Consider the following 17,699-nt stretch of genomic DNA (forward strand, 5'->3'; position numbering starts at 1 on the left):
CTGCTCGCGGGGGTTCTGGAACGTTCCCGCCCTTGGTAGGCTGAGGGATGTCGCTGGCGTCCCCAACCACAGCCCTCAGGCCTGGCGCGGTTGAGTCGGCCCCCTACCCGGTGAGGGGCGCGCTGGCACAGGCCTTGCTCCGCCAGGCGCGGGCTCGGGTCTGGTTCCATCCCTCTGCGCCGCGTGACCTTGGGCCGGCTGCCTGTGCGGAAAGTGGGGACCCGATGCTTTGAGTGAGTGGATGCACGTAAACGTCCGAGGATGGTGCCTGGTACACACGGCGCGACGCGGGCATTTGTGGTGTGCGCCTGACCTGCCCCACGTGTTGTAACCGAGGGCAGGCGAACACCTTAACACTCTCCCATTTCTTTAAACGTTTGCTCAGCTGCTAGGCTGAATGGGAGACCCTTTAGCAACAAACAGTCTGCGGTGGGCGGTGGTGCGCGTTCTGCACTCCCCCCACCGCTTTGCACACACAGGGTTCTCCGCCCTCCAGCCACCGGCTCGGCAAATAGCAGTTTTCTCTGGCGCCTCTTCTTAGAGGTCCCCTGCAGCTGAGGCCCCTGCCCCTTGCTTGTCCCGTTAAAAGCTCTGTAAGTGAAATGTTTGTCAACTTAAAGTGCTTTAATGTTACTAGGTAAAGTTTAGTGAACACTTACTACGCTTCAGGCCTCCTGCCAAGGTTGATTGATGAAGGTGTCTCCTAAAGTTCTCTCGACAGCCCTGAGGTGACAACGATTCTTTGCTTGGCCAACCTTTAGTCAGGCTCCTGAATCTCCTAGGGCCATCTGTGCACTTCCTTGTAAAATCTAATTCTAGCACGGAACCCCCAGCCCCTGGTAGCAGATGAGGTTCCTCATGTCTTTTCACCCTGGCCTGTCTTCTACAAGAGTCCTTTAGATCGGTTTAGCCAGAATTCCTCTTCCCCCTGATGGTTCCGCTTAGTGATTTGACATGGCCATAAATTCCCACTTGCCCACGCTGCATTCGGAGTTGAGCCCACTCTCTCCCCACTGCAAGACCAGATTGCCCTGATCCCTGTACCCATCGCGTTGGTCCTGAATAAAGTCTTCCTTACCATGCTTTAGAAAGCATAATTGAGTATTTTTTTTTTTTTTTTAGCAGAGGCCAAGCACTACTAACCCCATTTTAGCGTTTCAGAAATATGGGAACAAAAAGTTTTGTAACTAGTCCAAGGTCATACGGTAATAGAAACGAAGTACTTTTACCCACCACTCTACCCTTCTGGCCTCTGGTTCTCCTGCCACACAGATCAACATGCTGCTGTTATTCAGTGGATTAACCATGTAGTCCATGTAAACGAAGAACAGAGTCCCGCTGTCACCTTACCCAGAGATGTTACCATTTCACATCTGTCTCCCATGTGTCTTTTGTGGCATATGGCAAGTAGAAGATGAACCCAAGTTTTTCTGAGATAGCTGGATTTCCACATTTTTTATTCTTAGATTTGTCTGCAACCCATGTTCTTTGGAAGGGAAGCCACACAAGTAATCCAAAATGCCTGGTTAAGTGTCAAGTAACTTCATGTTTGGTTTAAACAAGTTGCATGCTATAAATAAATAACAGAAGGAAACAGGAATTTCTGGACCTTCAGAAGTGAGTTACAGGCCAGACGCAGTGGCCCACACCTGTAATCCCAGCATTTAGGGAGGCTGAGGCAGGTGAATTACTTGAGGTCAGGAGTTTGAGACCAGCCTGGGCAACATCGTGAAACCCCGTCTCTACTAAAAATACAAAAATCAGCTGGGTGCAGTGGCACATACCTGTAATCCCAGCTACTTGGGAGGCTGAGGCAGAAGAATCGCTTGAACCCAGGAGGCATAGGTTGCACTGCACTCCAGCCTGGGTGACAGAGCAAGACTCCATCTAAAAAAAAAAAAAGTCAGTTACAGATTCTAGAAAGGTCTCACCTCGACTGTCTCCTCATGTTGTCAATTACATGATCCAGCTTAGGAATGAGTAAATATAGACCCCATAGTAATAAGCCAAGTCAAAGATGGAGGCAGTGCAACGAGCTCACTTTAACTCTGAGCATTTCCTCTTGGAAGCTCTCTAGTTTTCCCCTAATGCGCAGGGATGAGTGAAGACCTGGCATCTTCTCTACTCCTCTTTCTAACTTGACAAGTGGTATAAGGAAATTAGCCTGATTGCATAATGCCTCACCACAGAGTCAGCACCCCCAAGCCCTCCCAATCTGGTAGCCACCCACAGACTCCTTCCATTTCTTAGAGGAAGGCAGAGGGCAGCTACCATGATTTTCCCCTTTAACTTTTTTTTAAAAAGCACAGAAGCGGCTGAGTGCGGTGGCTCCTACCTGTGATCCCAGTAATTTGGGAGGCCAAGGCAGGCAGATCACCTGAGGTTGGGAGTTTGAGACCAGCCTGACGAACATGGAGAAACTCCATCTCTACTAAAAATACAAAATTAGCCAGGAGTGGTGGGACATGACTGTAATCCCAGCTACTCGGGAGGCTGAGGCAGCAAAATCCCTTGAACCTGGGAGGCAGAAGTTGCAGTGAGCCAAGATCACATCATGACACTCCAGCCTGGGCAACAAGAGCAAAACTCCATCTCAAAAAAATAGATAAATAAAAAATAAAAAGCACCAAAGAGAATGCTTGGGCTTCATCTAAAAAAAAAAAAATTTTTTAAATCAAGAGGAATGCTGTTGCAGATTTAGTGCCTTCCTACTATAACTACAAACTTAAATTCACCAAAACAGTTTTTAACTTGACACTATGTATAGTCAGCATAGTAGAAGTATAACAATACTGTAGCATTTGATCTATTAATTTTAAAATTACTCTACCTCTTAGGTTCTCCAAAACATTATGGTCTGAGTTTCAGATTTGATTAACCACAAGTTTGATTAATTTTCAATTAAGATTTTTTGAGGGGGAACAGGAAAGAAGAATAAGAACAGAAGTTGAAACCCAGCCCTATTTTTAAAAAGGGAACCTCAAGATACACCCTGGCTCAGTTTAATTACCTTTACCTTCTTATTTTATATTGCTGCCTAATGAGACTTGACCTTGAGCTTTAAATCGTTAATCCTCAAAGATGGTCGTTACTTTTATTACCAAGTCTAACATTTTGAGCATTCACTATGAGCCAGAACCAATTTTAAATGATTTTCATATGTTAACTCTCAGTTCTCACCACAAAGCTTCGTATTTTAACTGCCCCCATTTTACGTATAGGGAAAAGGAGACGTCATAAGGTCTTCAGCAACTTGCCGCAAGTCATGCAGAACTAAGAGCCTGCAATGCTTACCCTAATACCACACAGCATAGTGTTTCTGAGCCAATACAAACTGAGCAACTGTCTGTCAATCAGCCAAATTTTATTGTAGTCCTACTCTGCCCTCTCCCCTGGGTGACTGCAGTCTCCCACTCCCTGTACTCATATAACGCCCTCCCTTGAGTCCCCAGATTCTCCCCTTTCACAGACTTCTTCCTTCTGCCCTGAAGCACATATAGGTCTCTTCTAGCAAGGGGGGAAAAAAGCCTTTCCATAACCATGTTACCCTCTCCAGTTGTCATTCTTTTTTTCTTCTCACAGCCACATTTCCCCAGACCCACTGCATCTCCCAGCCTTTGCGGTCTGTGTTCCCTCACACTGTCACCACGGGTCTTCCATTTGTCCACCAAGTAGCAGTTTCCCTGGCATCATTGTCAGGGACCTCTCTGCAGTCCTGAGGGTCTCTTTTTAGCCATCCATGATCCTGTACTCTTGGGGTTTTCCTTTGCCTCCTTGGTCCCCGTATCTGGCTACTTTTTCCCCTCCTTTCCCTAAATGTGGCTGTTCCGCAAAGCAAGGAGGTGTCTCAGCAATAAGGATTTAAGGCAAGACTTGCCCATAACATGAGTTCCCATGATCCAAGTGCATTGGAGTTTGGCCCTGAACAGCTTTAAACTGATCTTTCCTGCCAAAATCCTGGTATGCTGTAACAGTACAGGTGGGCAATGGAAAGTGTATAAATGAATGATCTCCTTGTCTGTAAAGAATCTGATAAGAAAACAAGATGCATTATTTATCCCAAGCCATAGAGCCCTGGGGTGGCACAATTCAAAGAAAAACCTTTTGCTTACCATATTCTCCTTCCTACCCAGGCACTTCGTACTATGATGACAGTTTTACTGTTGCTAATGGATTAATCCACTGTGAGTGTGATACTCCTGTTTTCTAAAAGGTGAGTTCTTTTTCTTTTCTTTTCTTTCTTTCTTTTTTTTTTTTTTTTTTTTGAGACAGAGTCTCTCTAGTAGCTGGGATTATAGGTGCCCGCCACCATGCCCGGCTGATTTTTGTATTTTTAATGGAGACGGGGTTTCACCATGTTGGCCAGGCTGGTCTTGAACTCCTGACCTCAAATGATCTGCCTGCCTCAGCCTCCCAAAATGCTGGGATGACAGGCCTGAACGACTGCACCTGGCCCTAAAAGGTGGGTTCTAACTGTCATTGGGAAGAGGTAAGATAAACAGAAATCATCATTCTGCTTAGGTAACCTTGTGTCTCTAAATACTGCCCCCAGAAACTGGAGAAATGTGACTGTTTCCAGTTAATGGAGACAGTGATCCCACAGTAGCACCAAATCATCTGTTCAGCTGTCAATCATCAGTCTCATCAGTCTATCATCTTCTCCTAAATAAAAGTGAGCCTCTATTCATGGCAAAGTATACTCCATCTCCCCAATTTTGGATCACTAAGTCCTGGGATTGTTCCCTAGCTAACTCCGAGGACCTGGACCTGTAAAACCCCATTTCTTTGCCTAGCTGCCCTGCATGTTATCTGTGTTCCTCAGCCAATGGCTCAAATGCAAGTCACAGCATTTCAATTGTATTTCGTTTGTAACTGTTTTATCAGTGAACCCACTGGTATTTCCTGATCCCCCAACACACACCCTCACTCACCCTTTCAGACCTTCTTGGTCATGCCCATTTGCTTCAATTCTTCTTTTTCTTTTCTGTAAGCCCCCAGGTGCTATGTAGGCTACTTTGTACCTGTCTAACTCTACCAGCTTGCAAGTGCTAATGGTTATGTTCCTTGCATGATGGAATACTGTATGGAACTTCTCTTCTTAGGGCAGACATTTGGAGAGCTCTTTGAACATTTTCTTTCTTTTAATCCACCAATTTCATGATTATTTTTCTAACTTTTATCAACTAAGGGTAGCGTGGTTCAACTTGGGCTCTACTTACAAGAAAAAAAGTAAAGGAAAGATTGCCTAAATGTCATGTTCTCTTATTTCCAGTCCCGCCTCACCTTACCCTGCAAAAAAAAAATTATGGGTTGTTTTTGGGAGATATTCTTCTTACTACAATATCTTTTTTAGGAAAGACAGAACTTATTTTTTTTAATTCTATGACTTTAAAAAGACAAAAAATACTGCTTGCATCACTACTTGCTGAGTTCGTTTTTTCTAGTAACAAGATTGTAAAGTGTCCCCCGACAGGCCTACAAGTATTCTTAATGTTAAATGTCAATAAAATTGGAGGTATTAAACAGTCTCATGTTCTTTCTCCACGAGTGCAAAATCAGAAGAACACACGTGGAAGTGTTTTGGATTTAGTAAAGGAAACAAAGGCCAGGGGCTGGAGAGGGCTGGGGGCAGGGAGGACCACCTATGCTGGGGTCTCCAGGGGGTGGGCCTCCCAGGCCAGGCGCTAAACAAAGGGCCTCAGGAGGACCCCACAAAATCAACTTATGGGGGCAGTCCATAAGAGCTGGGTGTGCCAGGCCCCCTCAGTGCAAAGGAGTTTTAAGGCTGGAGATGAAAGGACAGAAGGAGATGAGGCCTAAATGGCTTCAAAGGGGGCAGGTGTGCGTGCTTTGGAACACAGAGTAGGGCTTTGTGGTGGCCACAGAGAGGAGCAGTGGAGACCAGAATCCACAGGGCTTGGTAAGTGCTGGGATGGGGGAAGGGCAGCTTGTGGGACCAGTGTCAACTGAGGTCTTGGGTTTCTTCTCCAGAAACATCCTTGACCAACTAGCCTTTGTTCTAGCCACACGCACCTTTGGTATTTCCTCAGCTCCTAATGTAAGGCTTCTATTACACTTCAATTCATTAGCATTTCTTCTCAGATGTTTTATTTTCATCAGTCTTCATAGCAACATGTTAATCTTCTGATGAGCCGAGGTAGTAACTCTTATTTCTCTAATAGTCTCTTAATTCGGGGCTTTAACCAAGAGGAGGCGGGGGACAGTCCCAAAGCCTGCACTGGATCTCCACTTAAGTGATCCAGCCACTCAAGGAATATTGATAGCTGGTGTCATGACACCACCAGGCATCACTTCTGGTAAGACAATCAGCATGCAGGTGTCATCTCAAAGCCCAGCCCTCTGTGAGGCTCATGCCACCCCCTGTTGCTGGAACTGACTGGACGTGGTTCTGTCGATCCACGTGGGAGAATACTCTCGTGATCATCAGCCAGGGTTGAACAGAGACCTAGTAAAAGAAAACAGAAAACAACCCATTTTTAAAAAATTTTAAATGAACGAGCACTTCATCAAAGAAGATGGCCAATAAGCACATGAAAAGATCTTCAGCATCATTAGTTACTAAGAAGATGCAAACTAAAACTAGAATGAGATACCACTGCATACCTATTAAAATGGCTAAAATTAAAAAGACTCCAAAGTGCTGGTGGGAAGATGGAGCAACTGAAATGCGCACAGCTGATGGGAAAGTATATGGTGTGATCATTTCAGTAATTTCTTACAATGTTATACACAGACCTCCCATGTGACCAGCCATTGTACTCCTAGGTATTTGCCTAAGAACAATAAAAGCATGTCCCCACACAAAGACTTGTACACAAATGTTCACAGCAGCTTTGTTTGTAATAGTCAATAATTGAAACAACACAAATAACCATCAACAGGTGAATGGAAAGACAAATTGTGATATACCTGTACAATGAAATTCTGCTCAGCAATAAGAAGGAATGAACTATTGGTATATTCAACAATATGGATGAATCTAAAACTAATTATGCTGAGTGAAAGAAGCCAGACAAAAAAGAGTACACACTGAATGGTTCTATTTAGATACAATTCTAGAAAATGCAAACTTACAGTGAGGTAAACGGTGTTATACAAGTCACAAATGGTTAATTGCCCATAACTTTCTAACACTCAGTCATTGTTGGGTATTTTGCGGTGATTATCAGGCTAGAGTTACTGAAAGAATTGAGTTTTAGGTAAGTTTGATTTTATGGGCTTACCAGGGCACATGCCTTGGATCAGTCCCTGTACTCTCTAACCCAAAGTGCAGATCTGCACTGGAATTTTTCACTAATTGAGACAACCAAGTAGCTATCTCTTTTGAAAACAAAACTCACAAGATTGCTTCACACAATGTTTAATTATATATTTTCAGACATATTTGGTAGAATTCTTTTGGTTACAAATAGTAGAAACTGACTCTAGATGAATTATTATAAGTGTACCAGATGTCTTCCAGGACTCAAGGCAATATGTAGCTAACAGTCTCTGGAACTGACTAGAACCAGGATGCTCTCCACATTTTTTTCTGTTTCTCTGCCCTTCAGCTTTCTTCTCTCCCTGAAAGCAACCTTTTTCTCTGCTCTCCAAACTGAACAATAGATGTTAGCCTTTCTCAGCTTAGTGGTCTACATATAATTCTTCTAACCACCAATGGATAATCCGAGGCTCTCCTTTAATGGGCACTCAATTAGCCTATCCTGGTTCATTGGTCCACCCTTGGGCCAATCAGCCAGATCTAAAGAGTAGATCAAATCATATTACTGTGGCTGCTAATAACTACCTCTGAACCCTACAAATTTGGGAAATTATAGGTAAGGAGAAACAGTTTGCAGCAAAGAGCAAGCTAAACAGGCAACCCAACGGGTATCATGGTGTCTCCTCCACTCATGCATATGTTGAGAGTTGTTGTAATTTTAGAAATGTAGCTGTAAGCTCTGTGACACAGACATATAGAAACATAAGGGGGTTGGAGGAGAAACTGTGTCTTCCTCAGGCTTTTTTGGTCATAAGTAATAGTAACCCATCCAGAGGTTCTGCTATGGTTTGAATGTGTCCTTTGAAAAATTCAAGTGTTGCCAATATGATAAAGGGTGGGGCCTTTAAGAGATGATTAGGCCCATGTGGACTCCTCCATCTTGAACAGGATTAGGTGCCCTTTTAAAAGGGCTTGATAGAGGGAATACATCTTGCTTGCCCTTCTGCCTTCCACCATGTGAAGACACAGCATTCCTCCCGCCAGAGGATGCAGCATTCAAAGCACCATCTTGAATGCAGAGACCAAACCCTCACCAGACAACTGAACTTTCCAGCACCTTGATCTTGGACTTCCCAGCCTCCAGAACTATGAGACAATACATTTCTGTTCTTTATAAGATACCCAGTCTCAGATATTCTGTTATAGCAGCACAGAAACTAAGACAGGCTCTTAAGCATGTCACCAAGATTTTAAATACTTGAGGAAGGCTTTTATATGCAGAGGACCACTTACAGTTACTGATTTGATTAATACTCAAGTTATTAAAGTTGTAGTGTTTTAAAACCTAGGTTTTTCATGTCTTTATGTTTAACTCACAAATTTTATCCTTTTTGATATCCAGTAATTTCTATATAAAAATAAAATTGATCATTTTCATTTTTTCTTTGATTAGCATTGAATTGACTCAAGTTTGAATAGTAAATCCTACTTGATAACTAACCTTACTTATAAACTTTGGCTACGTTGGGGGCCCAGCTGGAGGCTTGAGGAGCCTCAATCTTGGAGCCATGGGTTCCATTTGGGACATAGGTCTCTGCCATTTCTGCTCCTCCTGCATCCTCTCCCCCGGAGGTGGCTTTGAGCATGATCCCCATCAGGGGGCCTGAAACACAAACAGCCTAGGAGGAACAGAAGACAGCAGGAACCCTCCAATCTAGAGTAGGGCAGGAAAGGATGCCTTTCTTTTCTGGGTCCACAGCTGTGCAAAACAGTAACACTGCAACACCACTGGTGTTTTTCTCCCTCCTTATGTGGAAAATACTTATTCTGCCTAGAGCAGCTCCAACACACACTGGTGTCCCGTCCCTGTGCCCAGGTCCCTATCTTCCCATGCCATCCAGTCCCCTCTTCCTGTCCTCTTGTTGGCAGACCTCCCAGGTACTGGGAAGCTTACCCTGCCTCAGCCAGCATGTCCCTCTGTACCAGCCTCTGAGTTTCCCTGAGGAGATACCTGTGATGCCATCGCTCTGGCCTTGACAGCGTTATTTCCTTATGGCCTAGAAGTCTCTTGGCCTGCCCTGCTCAGCGGGAGCACTCCACAAGAGGATGCATGCCTCACTCCCATGTGCCCCACCCCAGGATTTTTATAGATAGTGTCAGTGACAAGTTGTGGGAAATGGGCCTCAAATGCTTTCCAGAAGCTTCCTTGCTCACTGCATGTAAAGCTTTAATGCCCTCATTTTAATTGTCATCTTCCCACATTTTAAAAGTCAGCACCCTTGAGGTGGGACATGGTGACTCACACTTCTAATCCCAGCACTTTGGGAGGCCAAGGCAGACAGATCACTTGAAGACAGGAGTTAGAGACCAGCCTGGCCAACATGGCAAAACCCCGTCTTACTAAAAATACAAAAATTAGCCAGGTGTGGTGGCACATGTCTGTAATCCCAGCTACTCAGGAGGCTGAGGTATGAGAATTGCTTGAACCCGGGAGGTGGAGGTTGCAGTGAACTGAGATCCTGCCACTGCACTTCAACCTGGGTGACACAGTAAGACTCTGTCTCAAAAACCAAAACAAAACAGAGCCTTGGCTGCTCCACCCCAGGGAGGGAGTCTGGTTCTGCACACAAGCTTCTGGCTAGCCTCTGTAAACCTCCCCAGATCGATAGATAAGCCAAGAGGAGGAATCCAGTCAGACAGAGTGGGGAGGCCAGGCTGGGGACAGGACAGGGGGAGCTCATGCTTGAGAGACAGCCAAGAAGAGGAGTTACCTCTCAAAGTAGGCTTCAGGGTTTTAAAAGATTGTTATTTGTGTTATTCTATTATAAGATTACTGTAACCTCACTACAGAAAATTTGGGAAACCAAAAGTTGCTGATAATCCCACAGCCCAAGCTAAACCACTGTTGTCACTTTAGAGGTTTCTTTCTAGACTTCTTATGGATATGTGTTATTTAATCAGACTGTACATCTAATTTTATATGCCATTTTTTCATTGATATCTAATTATGAGCTTGTCCATGTTTTTTGTTTGTTTTTTTGTTTTTCTGAGACGGAGTTTCACTCTTGTTACCCAGGCTGCAGTGCAATGGCGAGATCTCGGCTCACCGCAACCTCCACCTCGTGGGTTCAAGCAATTCTCCTGCCTCAGCCTCCCAAGTAGCTGGGACTACAGGTGTGCACCACCATGCCCAGCTAATTTTTGTATTTTTAGAAGAGACGGGGTTTCACCATGTTGACCAGGATGGTCTCGATCTCTTGACCTTGTGATCCACCCGCCTCGGCCTCCCAAAGTCATGTTTTAACTAATATTTATAACTGTTATTTAGACTTGCTATGTTATACTCTACTCCAGGAAATATCTGTGTCCGTTTAATCTTTCCTTGCCCTTGAATGTTTCAGTAGACACTTTTTGACTCTTCATTTATAACGCAAATCACTAGATGAACATCTTTGTTCCCTGGCTTTTTCTGCATTTAGGAATGCTGCCTTTGTTTTGCCTTCCAAAGTGGAATTTCTCGAATCATTGAGGGCTCCTTGGGTTCATTGCTGTGGGAAGTAGAAAATTTCCTTTTTAAAGTTTCTTTTCTTGTTAAAGAATAAGTGTGCTAATAACTTTGTTAAGCCCTGTCCTATGTAGCTATTAGCCATGCCAGGCTTACAGGCACGTAGTACATTCTGTGTCCTTGTACTTTAACCAGGATACCTGTGCCGGACGTGCTCACAAGCATACCCCAGCTCTCCATTCCTTTTACCTGTTTGGAAAAGTTTTAAGTTGTTAGCCAGTTAGGTTTTAGTTTAGATTGTGAGGTCTGGCTCCAGCCAAAGGAGATCAGACACAGAAGTAAGGACAAACCCAAATACATAGGAATAAATTTGTCTGTTTTCCTTTATTCATTGTACTTTTGGCACGATTGGCTAGTGAGGGCACCCTTCCTGCAGTCCAGGAAATAAAAATTGCATTACTGAAAGATCCTTTGTCTCAGTGCTAATTTTTCTTTGCAGCACCAAGCATCTATTTTCAACAATTGCCAAATGTTTTTTTCCAAATAGGGCATCAGCAGTGCTGAGCAGCCTCAGGTTAGAATCAGAGCTAGGGGCCCAGGTACAGTGGCTCACGCCTGTAATCCCAGCACTTTGGAAGGCCCAGGCGGGAGGATCACCTGAGGTCAGAAGTTCAAGACCAACCTAGCCAACGTGGTGAAGCCTCCAACTATGCTAAAAATACAGAAAAATTAGCTGGGCGTGGTGGCGCATGCCTATAGTCCCAGCTACTCAGGAGGCTGAGGCAGGATAATCGCTTGAACCTGGGAGGCAGAGGTTGCAATGAGCCGAGATCATGCCATTGCACTCCAGCTTGGGCAACAGAGTGAGACTCCATCTCAAAAAAAAAAAAAAAAAAAAAAAATCAAATCTAGGGAAAACTGAGACCAGAACAGCAAGGATCCTATGTTCTCAATACCTGAAACACTGCAATAAGATTTCTCCAGGACTAGGATAGGAGGTTAGATCTAGGAAGAGGAACTACGGATGACTGGAAATGTCTGAATCGTGTGGAATCAGTGCCAAAAGAAAATGAGTAATGAGTCTAGACATGTAATTGCCCACGTGCATATGGTGCCTCCAGCTGTACCACCCTGAACAGCTGATTGCTCAAGTGCTATACAATAAAGACCAAGAGGTGGAAAATTACGGGCAAGGTATAGGTGAAGGCCAGGACCCCGGGGCATATTTTAAAAAGAAGCTCTAATCTCCTGGGAGGTGGCATGGAAAGTTACTCAAAGGCAGAAACTGCCCCATCCCAATGGTTCCTGAAAGCCACCCCACCCTGCACTTCGCCCGGGAACCCTATAAAAAGGGAGTTCCAGCAGGGCACAGTAGCTCATGCCTGTAATTCCAGCACTTTGGGAGGCCAAGGCGGGCGGATCACAAGGTCAAGAGTTCGAGACTGGCCTGCCCAACGTCGTGAAACCCCATCTCTACTAAAAATGCAAAACTTAGCCAGGTGTCGTGGTGGGTGCCTATAGTCCCAGCTACTCGGGAGGCTGAGGCAGGAGAATCACTTGAATCTAGGAGGTGGAGGTTGCAGTGAGCCAAGATTGCACCACTGCACTCCAGCCTGGGCAACAGAGCAAGACTCCATCTCAAAAAAAAAAAAAAAACAAAGAAAGAGATCAGGCATCCGCTCCCTGCCTCGTTCCAGGCTGCCTGCCTCAGCCCATTCTCCCACCTCATTCTACCTTGGATTTTATTTTTTCAGCTTCCAACCTGGGCATTCTTTCATTCATTCATTGAAGGTGAAAATGACAAGGTCCTCTTGCAGCTGCTATTGACTTTTGCAAACCATAACTGGTTCCACTGCCACCAGCTAGCCACCTTTGGGTCACCTCTGCTGATTCCTTCTCTCTGCCCCCAAGACCACTGCTGTGCCCACCCCACAGGGCTCCCTCTCTGAGTATTCCTCTCATACTGTCTGGTTTCTGGCACTGCCCACACTCTGCTGACATCCGGACCTTCTTCCAGCCCAGACCTGTCTCCTGGGCCTCAGGCCCAGGTTTGGACTGACCATTAGACATTTCTTCCTGGTGTTCCAGGAGTTGGCTGAACCTAGTATCTCGCCTTTAGGCTGCACCACCTCCAGTCCCATGTCCCCTGAATGGCCCCAACCATGCACCGAAGTCTTGTGCCAGAAATCGGAAAACCTCCTAGAGTTGACCTTACTTCTTACTTCCATCTAGAAGGCCACCAAGGAGCAATTAAATCCATTCCCTCCTTGCCACCCACATCAGTCACCCCTCAAATGCATTCCCACATGCACATTTTTACCTGCCTCACTGACCCAGGTCTTCCCTCTTCTACTCTGGGGCTCCCCAAAGTGGTCCTTCTCAAAGAGCATGTTGATCAGGTCCCTTCTCTGTTTACATAAAACTCTAACTGCCTCCTGGAATGAGGGGTGCTGGAGATAACATTCCAAATCCATTCATTCATTCACTCATTCAGGAAATATTTAGAGGGCCTTCCATCAGATAGGCACCACACTAGCACTGGGAATCTGCTGGAAAACAGAGTAGACGTGGAGAAGTGATATCCACGGATATTCAGGGTCATCTACGAAGGGCTACCCCATGCACATCGAGTTGGACCCCTCACCGCATCCCAGCATTCTCCACTGTTACACTTATGACCTTGCAGCTCCCGAAACATGGCACTTCCCTGCCCAGAACAAGTTGCTTCTCCGGCCTTGTACATGCTTCCCCATTCTTTCTTTAGATTATCACTATTTGTTCTTCCTAACTCAGCTGTAGTCTCAGCTTCTCGAGAAAGCTTTCCTAACACCCTTCCCCAGGCCCCTTCAGATCTACCTGCCCTTCCCCTATGTCACCAGCACCTGTGTTTACCCCCATAATTGTAGCAACCACACAGTATAGAGACATTGTTTACTAGCCTGTATTTTCTTTCCCACCCACTTCCTACCCACACACACACACACACACACCACACACCTTTATGAGTGCCTCAAGATAAGAGCCTGGGTGTTTTTTATCACCAGTGCATAAAATTGACTGCTGTAGGGTCTGCATTTGGTAAATAAACCATATGAAGATAACACAGATCATTCTTACTGAGTTAATAAAATATTTGTTGACTACATTTATTTATATAGTTCATTTTAAATGCAGGTTAATGTCTTAGTCACTTTGGATACATTTAATAACCTTTTGAGAGAGTAGCATGAAGTTCATTGGGCTAGTGCTTCCTGAACAGATTTTTACTGAGTGCCTACTATGTGCCAAGCATCATTTTGGCACAGGGGATGTGGCAGTGAAAAATTAGAGTCCCTCTCCTCATGGGGCTTGTATTCTAGTGGGAAAAAGCTGGCTGTAAACACATAAACAAATGGAAATCTCAGAGTGATAAATGCTATCAAGAAAATATCGTAATGGGAGGAGGCATTCTTGGAGGTGGGAGAGTGGCCTCCACATTAGCTGGGGTGATTTGGGAAGCCCCCCCTTTTTTTTCTTTTGAGACAGAGTCTCACTCTGTCACCAAGGCTGGAGCGCAGTGGCAAGAGCCCAGCTCTCCACAACCTCCGTCTCCTGGGTTCAAGCAATTCTACTGCCTCAGCCTCCCACATAGCCGGGATTACAGGTGCCTGCCACCATGCCCTGCTAATTTTTGTATTTTTAGTAGAAATGGCATTTCATCATGTTGGCAGGACCCATCTTGAATTCCTGACCTCAAGTGATCTGCCCACTTTGGCCTCCCAAAGTGCTGGGATTACAGGCATGAGCCACCTGGCCTGGAAAGGCCCCTCTTTACCCCAACTTCCCCATCAGTGAGTTGGGAATGATGATGGTACTGGGGTGCTTGGAAACTTGGGAAGATTACATGAGAAAAATATGAATACAGCACTGGATACTTAATAAAAATTGTCCTTATTGCAGGGTTTTTTTTGTTTTGTTTTTTTGTTTTTTTAAATTGCATTTTAGGTTTTGGGGTACATGTGAAAAACATGCAAGATTGTTGCATAGGTACACACATGGCAGTGTGATTTGCTGCCTTCCTCCCCTTCACCCATATCTGGCATTTTTCCCCATGCTCTCTCTCCCCAACTCCCCACCCCCCACTGTCCCTCCCCTATTTCCCCCCAACAGACCCAAGTGTGTAGTGCTCCCCTCCCTGTGTCCATGTGTTCTCATTGTTCAACACCCGCCTACAAATGAGAACATGTGGTGTTTTATTTTCCGCTGTTGTGTCAGTTTGCTGAGAATGATGGTTTCCAGGTTCATCCATGTCCCTACAAAGGACTGGGGTGGAAGGACATGAACTCATCATTTTTGATGGCTGCATAATATTCCATGGTGTATATGTGCCACATTTTCCCTGTCCAGTCTATCATTGATGGGCATTTGGGTTGGTTCCAGGTCTTTGCTATTGTAAACTGTGCTGCAATGAACATTCGTGTGCATGTGTCCTTATAGTAGAATGATTTATAATCCTTTGGATATATACCCAGTAATGGGATTGCTGGGTCAAATGGAATTTCTATTTCTAGGTCCTTGAGGAATCTCCACACTGTCTTCCACAATGGTTGAACTAATTTACACTCCTACCAACAGTGTAAAGGTGTTCCTATTTCTCCACATCCTCTCCAGCATCTGTTGTCTCTAGATTTTTTAATGATCACCAGTCTAACTGGCATGAGATGGTATCTCAATGTAGTTTTGATTTGCATTTCTCTGATGACCAGTGATGATTAGCATTTTTTCATATGTTTGTTGGCCTCATGTATGTCTTCTTTTGTAAAGTGTCTGTTCATATCCTTCGCCCACTTTTGAATGGGCTTGTTTGTTTTTTTCTTGTAAATCTGTTTTAATTCTTTGTAAATTCTGGATATCAGCCCTTTGTCAGATGGGTAGACTGCAAAAATTTTTTCCCATTCTGTTGGTTGCTGATTCAGTCTAATGACTGTTTCTTTTGCCGTGCAGAAGCTGTGGAGTTTGATTGGGTCCCATTTGTCTATTTTGGCTTTCGTTGCCAATGCTTTTGGTGTTTTGGTCACGAAGTCCTCGCTTACGCCTATGTCCTGAATGGTTTTGCCTAGATTTTCTTCTAGGGTTTTTATCGTGTTAGGTCTTATGTTTGAGTCTTTAATCCATCTGGAGTTAATTTTAGTGTAAGGTGTCAGGAAGGGGTCCAGTTTCTGTTTCCTGCACATGGCTAGCCAATTTTCCCAACACCATTTATTAAACAGGGAATCCTTTCCCCATTGCTTGTTTTTGTCTGGTTTGTCAAAGATGGTTGTAGATATGTTGTGTTGCCTCCGAGGCCTCTGTTCTGTTCCATTGGTCTATATCTCTGTTTTGGTACCAGTACCATGCTGTTTTGATTACTGTAGCCTTGTAGTATAGTTTGAAGTCAGGTAGCATGATGCCTCCCACTTTGTTCTTTTTGCTTAGAATTGACTTGGCTATGTGGGCTCTCTTTTGGTTCCATATGAAGTTTAAGGTGTTTTTTTCCAGTTCTGTGAAGAAGGTCATTGGTAGCTTGATGGGGATAGCATTGAATCTGTAAATTACTTTGGGCAGTATGGCTGTTTTCACGATATTGATTCTTCCTAACCATGAACATGGAATGTTTCTCCATCTGGTTATGTCCCCTCTTATTTTGTTGAGCAGTGGCTTGTAGTTCTCCTTGAAGAGGTCCTTTACATTCCTTGTTAGTTGTATTCCTAGGTATTTTCTTCTCTTTGTAGCAATTGTGAATGGCAGTTCATTCTTGATTTGGCTCTCTTTAAGTCTGTTATTGGTGTATAGGAACGCTTGTGATTTTTGCACATTGATTTTGTATCCTGAGACCTTGCTGAAGTTGCTTATCTATTGCAAGGTTTTAAGCAAGAAAGACAGATGATTTAATTTTCTTCTTCTTATTCTTCTTTTTGAGACAGATTCTCCCTCTGTTACCCAGGCTGGAGTCCAGTGGCGCAATCTTAGCTCACTACAACCTCCACCTCCCGATTCTCCCACCTTAGCTTCCTGAGTAGCTAGAATTACAGGCACAGACACCACTCCTGGCTAATTTTTTCTACTTTTGGTAGAGACAGGGTTTCACCATGTTGCTCAGGCTGGTCTCAAACTCCTGCCTTGAACTCCTGAGCTCAAGAGATCCATCTGCTAAGCGTGAGCCACTGCACCTGGTTTCTAATTTATACTCTTAAAGGAGCATGCCAACTGCAGGTGGAGAATGAATGTCAAGGGTAGGGGGAAAGGGAGACTACACAGGAAGCTGTGACGATGCAAAGAAAGATGAAGCTTCTGACTGTTTCTAGAAGCAGATTTAGTCAAGTGTCAGAGATTTATTGACATGTGCCACTGGAAAGGCCAAGTTTAGAAGATAGTCTCTTGGATATGAAGAGCACATCTGTGCCTGATGGAATACATGAAAACATGCCTATATTTCCTGCCACACATATGTCTTGCATCAAGTTCGACCTTGATCATCACACCTGGGCCCTCATTCACATCTGCTTCTAAAATGACTGGTGCAACTCTGTGTCTCTCTTTTTACTGCACCTTGGCTGTCTCCTTAGGGTTTCATTTTCACCACTAAGTCTATTAAATTCCTCTTTAAGGTCTCATGAGTATTTCCCCTGCAGTCTCCCAGAGTACTACAAGCTACTCAACCATTGTTATATTTTTGAGGCTTTTAAAGCTTTAACTTAATAAAAACACATACAATTTTTTTTCTTTTTTTTTTTAGCTAGGGTCTTACTTTGTCACTCAGGCTGGAGTGCAGTGGTGCAATCTAGGCTCACTGCAACCTTGACCTCCTGGGCTCAAGTGATCCTCCCACCTCAGCCCCCTCAAGTGACTGAGACTACAGGCATGCACCACCATGCCCAGTTAATTTTTGTTTTATTTTTAGTAGAGATGGAGTTTTGCTACATTGCCCAGGTTGGTCTTGAACTCCTGGACTCA

This window comes from Sapajus apella, unplaced genomic scaffold, assembly GCF_009761245.1.
Source record: "Sapajus apella isolate SASKATOON/1434 unplaced genomic scaffold, GSC_monkey_1.0 scaffold8, whole genome shotgun sequence".
Lineage (NCBI taxonomy): Eukaryota > Metazoa > Chordata > Mammalia > Primates > Cebidae > Sapajus > Sapajus apella.